Here is a 5289-nt window from a genome sequence, read left to right as displayed (position 1 = left end):
AATAATTATAATTTTTTTTAATTCTAAATATCTATTGTTAGCAAAAGATAACAATACTGCACTCTGAGAATAAATAGGTAGTTCTTTGTAGCTGGTGTTGGAGTAAGTTGTCTCTCTTACTGCTGCTGTTTTGTTGTGCAGCAAACGTATTGTATTTTTCATATTAAAAATCTGATTTTAATAACCACAATGTCAGCTACCAATGCTAAGAAGAAATGCAGACATTATTCACAGGAGTATTTAAAATATGTTTTGTGCCATCGTTTGCTAATGAAACTACTGTATTTCTATGTGCTTATTATGTGAAAAAACTCTCAGCAGTGATGCTATGAAGTCAGCGAAAATGAAAGACCACTTGGAAAGGATCCATTCTGATAAGAAAAACAAAGAATTTGAGTATTTCAAAATACTAAAAGAGAAATTGAGAGTTGCCAAATCTGAATACATATTTGAAGTCATCTGCTAGTGTTGATAGATGAGGAGGACTGAAAACATCCTACAGCATCTCTCTTAATTAATATAGCAAAGAAAGGCAAACCGTATACTATTGGTGAAGAGATAATAACACCAGCTATAAAAGATGCAATTGAAAATGTTATGAAGAAAGACTCTCAACTAGTTTTAAAATGCATACCGTAAAGCGCAAATACTGTACTATGCAGCGACGTATTGAGGAAATGGCCGATGATGTGGAAAGGACTTTGACCTCTGAGCTCCAGCATTGTAAGTTTGATATTCAACTTGACGAATGAACTTTCGGAAGTTCAAATCTTCTCATTGCTTTTGTTAGGTTTCATAGCCCATCCCTGAATGACACTGTTGATGAATTTCTATTTGAATTTCTATTAAGTATCTTGAAACTGATTCCAAAGGTGAGACAATTTTGTATGTTTGCAAAATTATTTGAACAAGCACAGCAGTCTTTTCGGGAATACTACTACAGTAGCTTACCGACGGTGCACCTGCTATGGTAGGCAGTTACAGAGGATTTTTTGTCTTTCTGAAGGAAAAGGTTCCTAAAGTACAGTACATACTGTTCACTATGTCCTACACAGGCAGCATCGTGTAGCCAAAAAACTGAGTGGCGATCTTCATGATACTCTAAAAGTGTGCATCAGGTCAATAAATAAAATTAAAGCTCATCCTCTCAATTCCAGACTGTTTGCGAAGTTATGTGAAGAAAATAATGAAACTTTCAACCAATTACTTTGCACACTGAGGTAAGGTGATTGTCAAGACGTGATAATTTGCAGAGGCTTGTTAACTTGTACGACTCAGCTGAAGAGTTTCTTTGGAATGTGGATCCATCACTATGTGACCAGTTAAAACAGTGCAAGAACCATCTGTTCTATTTGGCAGACCTTTATTCGAAATTTAATATAGTACGGAAGCGTTTGCAAGGAAAAAAACGGCTATTCAAGTAAAAATGGAGCTATTAAAATCTTCACTGGCACAATCCAATTTTAAATATTTTTCAAACTTGCAGGTACTAAAAGAAAATGAAAAGATTTCCAACCGTTATTTCAAGATATATATTAAACATCTTGATAAATTAAGAAAAAACTTTAAAGCACGTTTCGAAGACATGGACAATATGCATGTACCCGAATGGTTTGCTAATCCATTTGATGTAAAAATAGATAATGAAGGTGAACTGACTGAAATATGTGTAGATCTCGAAGCTAAAGAGTTATTTAAAAACAAAAACCTCGGTGAATTTTGGAGCAATAACAACATTGCCACTAAATATCCCAAGCTCAGAGCAGAAACCGAACCTTTCTTACTTGTATTCTCAACGTTGTACATGGGTGAAGCTGGTTTTAGCCACACGAATGCAATTCTGACAGAACAAAGGAACAGATTGAACTTGGAAAACCGGGGTGATTTGCGACTAAAACTTACCGAATATCAATAATCTTGCTGCTTCTCTTCAGACATGTCCTCCCACTAATATCAACTATTTTAATAAAAAGGTATGTTAACATATTTTTAAGGTATTCAGTAGTATTCGCAAAATGACAGTAAGAGGTTTTTTCGTCCAATATAATTTATGTTATGTTTTCAAAGATAATTGTGTATTTTACGTATTATGACACGTACGATTTAAAAACTATAGGCAAATTTCCATCTATCCATAATTTTGCTATTATTTTTTAATATTATAAATCAGTAGAAAATATATTTTTTCTGTTAATGTTATTGGGTGGATTTTATAAGATATGAGAACTATAAATACTTTCGTTGGGTTGTTATGCAGGTCTTCTCTTCTTATTGCTTAACATGAGAAATGAAAAAATGATTTAATGTTTTTGTTAAATACTTAATCTGAGGGTCGATAAGAAGGCAAATATTCTATGAATGGGTCGAAGGGATAAAAAGTTTGGGGACCCATACTTTAGAAATATGTTTTCAACTTACACTTAGAAACTTGCTGACATCGTTTGCTAGAAGATTTACCATTTGTCCCACATTCGATTTTTCTAGAGACGGAGAACTCAACCTAATTGCCTGCATAGAAAAGTTTTATATAAAATAATATAACTATTAAACAATTTTATTATAAGTTTTAATAAAAAATTAATTTAAACTGGTCTTTTTATTTTAATATTTAAGGTTTATGAACAAAGAAATAAATTCAATTTTTAAATTATTCAAATTATTCAATTTAATATATATTCAAATTTTCAAATTGAATATAGCCTATACTTAATTTATAGACTACTAATGTTAATTTATATAAATGTTAGCAAAATATAAGAAATCTGATTTATATAATATAAAATTTATATTGTATAAATTCGTATATAAATTAGTATATTATAAATTACAAATATTAATGTTTTTGTCATTTAGTTAACATTTAGTGCTACTGGACACTTGCAGTTGGAAGCAAGTTTATCATCGATATAGAATGATGAATACAATTATACCAAAGTTGTATTCAATCACAGTTTTGACTAGTAAAAGTGCTGCATTTGAAACAATTTATAAATGAAATAGGAACAGCCTCGTAAAAATACTCATAGCCTACAACAAAAATATGTTTAAACATTGAATGTGTTTCCTCATTTTTTATCGAAGTACAGTACAGTACATACAGTACAATTTCTGTAATTCGACGTAGTTGAACAAAAATATTGTCAGATTAGAGAGCTTTCCGGATGATAGGATTCCCGAGATAACACCCTAATTTGATATCGTAGAAATAAATGATTATGATGCAGCAAATACAAGTTCGTCTGCTCAAAACTACAGCGCATTTTTCTCGCTGCCGACCACTGCTACGTTGACCATGTATTCTGACTAAATTTCGTTGGAAGTTGAAGCCATAGTAAAAATTTAGGTAAAAATAGAATAATTGTAATAGAAAATTTCCAATGAATCGATTTTTATGTAGAAACAGTATCTTATTATAAGAGATTAAACCATTTTTGAGCAGCCTGAGATGACTAACCTAACAATTTTTCTGTTCATGTTTGAGCGTTCAAGATCAACTGGATATCATGTCATGTTTAGTGGAAAGGTGTTCAAATTTAATAGGAACTGCGGTTTGAACTAATGGGAAGCTTGAACGATTTGGCAGCAGTAGCGGCAATACCTCGGAATAAACAAATGTGTACAGGTGAATGGTCGAATTACCGAGATTTTATTGTATATATATTTGGAATTATCCAGAACCAAAGCTTATCAGGATTGTTGGTGTGTTTATTATATTTAAAATAAATTTTTTATTTTAACTAAAATGTTGTTATAAAATTATAACTATTAAAGTGATATTGAAAAGTTTTTTCACTACTGTTGGCTATTGTAGAGGAATAATAAAAATGTATTTCAGCAATGACGCGTGAAAAGCTCATTGTCTCGTTTTTACTACTATAATTGTTTGTAAGTCTTCATCAACTATAGAAGTAGTTGAATTTACTAATTGTAGATGTATATTTGTTCAGTGAATGGTTGTCTCTTTAATCAGAAAATATGTCTGTCGATAGACTATCTTACAGCAAGTCAGGCCCAGAAACTCTTGTATTGTATTTTGAATTCATACGCATTTCAATTCATAAGCAAGTGTTGTAAAGGTTATTGTATATGAATTACCACTTGTGGATTTATACGACACATAACCAGTGTTTAATAGAATATTTTTCAAATGATATTGAAGAAAAAACCTCAACATTTGCATTATATTACGTTTTACACACAGAACTATCGATATAATAGAATATTTTCAAATATAAAGAAAAAAACCTATATTCTTTAATCATATTACGGTTTACACCAAGAAGGATAATTTCATGTGATAAATACAAGTACCGTATAAATGTAACTCTGGAAAAAGAAGTGTATAAAGTTCTTAAAGGTACTAGTAATAATGTTTCCGTTGTGTTATTTGACATCTCTACGCATTTTAATTTTTAATCCGTATTCTCGTAAACTCAATATCCGTACTTATAATTCTGTAATTGTAATTACGGAGCACTGAAGAGGAACTGGAAAATGAAACCAGTTCGAAATGCATATGAATTAAAATCAGTAGAATATGAATACAGTAGAGCGTCGTTTATCTGAATTAATCGGGGACTGGGGTTGTTCGGATAACTGATTTTTCGGATAACCGACTACGTACGAAAAAATATATTAAGCTATCACATGCCTTTGCGTGTCGCTTCGCGTTGAATTTTCGTCAATGTTAAGCCTAACATAAATTTTTTAAAAATAATAATCGTGGCTATTGTATCGCTAAAAATCATTTTTTTATTTTGTACAAACAAAATTAATTTATTGAAAAATATAAAAACCAAAAAATATACTTTAGAAGTTGATCTAGTATCAAAAACGTTCGATTCAGCATGACACACAATCCTCAGAAAAACACCACACAAAAATGCCAGTGCTGCCAGCTAAAACACACACACCAACAAAAAAAATATTGGAGTAGCCCAAGATATAGCCAAAGATTGCAACACCAAAGCACGAGCGAAAATTTAAATTTGCCTACTGGAATGCTTTCGGATAACCGACGCTCTACTGTACAATAAAAGAGTTTCTGGACCTGACTTGCTGTAAGATACCGAGAGAAATATCTTCGGATTAAAGAGACAACCATTCACTATAGAAGCAGTGTTTCGTGATGACAGTAGTGCATGGCCAAATCCAGGGGTCGGCAACCTTTTGAGTCGGAAGAGCCAAAATTACAATTTACAAAATTTCAAAGTTTTTAAAAAGCCACAAAATTTTTTCTTGCCAACAATAAATAGTACTCGCATAAATAAAGTTTTTTGATAAAAAAAA

The 5289-nt window shown here is 31.5% G+C and overlaps 1 pseudogene; it reads left to right on the top strand.

Annotated features, from left to right (window-relative positions):
- Positions 1–283: 283 nt before the first annotated feature.
- LOC111615883 lies at positions 284–4902 on the top strand (annotated as a pseudogene).
- The last annotated feature ends 387 nt before the right edge of the window (positions 4903–5289 follow it).

This window comes from Centruroides sculpturatus, unplaced genomic scaffold (genome assembly GCF_000671375.1).
Source record: "Centruroides sculpturatus isolate CEXI.00-Female unplaced genomic scaffold, Cexi_2.0 scaffold2366, whole genome shotgun sequence".
NCBI lineage: Eukaryota > Metazoa > Arthropoda > Arachnida > Scorpiones > Buthidae > Centruroides > Centruroides sculpturatus.
Note: the sequence above shows the minus strand (reverse complement) of the source record. Positions and strands in the feature narration are given on the sequence as shown.